Source organism: Gavialis gangeticus, unplaced genomic scaffold, assembly GCF_001723915.1.
Source record: "Gavialis gangeticus isolate Ggan-Ray unplaced genomic scaffold, GavGan_comp1, whole genome shotgun sequence".
Taxonomy (NCBI): Eukaryota; Metazoa; Chordata; order Crocodylia; family Gavialidae; genus Gavialis; species Gavialis gangeticus.
The window spans coordinates 87,603,450-87,603,918 of record NW_017729025.1 but is presented as its reverse complement, the minus strand read 5'-3'; positions in this window follow the sequence as shown (position 1 = coordinate 87,603,918).

Below are 469 nucleotides of genomic sequence, written 5' to 3'. Positions count from 1 at the left end.
TCGCTCGGCAGCCGGGGCAGCCCCCGGGGCGATCCTGGCACCCGGCTATTGTTTACGACCGGCAGGCACCTCCCCCTCCCGCGGGCGCTCGGGGCCCCAGGGGCCCGGGCTGGTGTCCCGGGGCAGGGGCAGGGGCAGGGGCAGGGGCAGGCTGGACGCCCCGGGAGCTGCCGGCCTGAGCTGAGCTCCCCGGCTCCCCTTGTTGTCAGTGATGATCAGCTGATCGGGGCACCCCGGGCCGCTTTTCTTGCAGCGGGGGCAGGAAGGGGTGGGCCCGGGCATGTCGGGAGCGGTAGTGCCGCCGAGCCCGGCCCCGCGACGGCAGGCGGCGGTCGGACTGCAGCTCCCGGCGTGCACCGGAGCCGCGGCTGGGGCTGGGCCTGCCGGGGCGTCTGGGACTTGTAGTTCCTCGGTGGCTGCTGCCTGGGGCCGGGGCCTGGGCCTGGGCCTGGGGTGAGGCGGGCGCGGG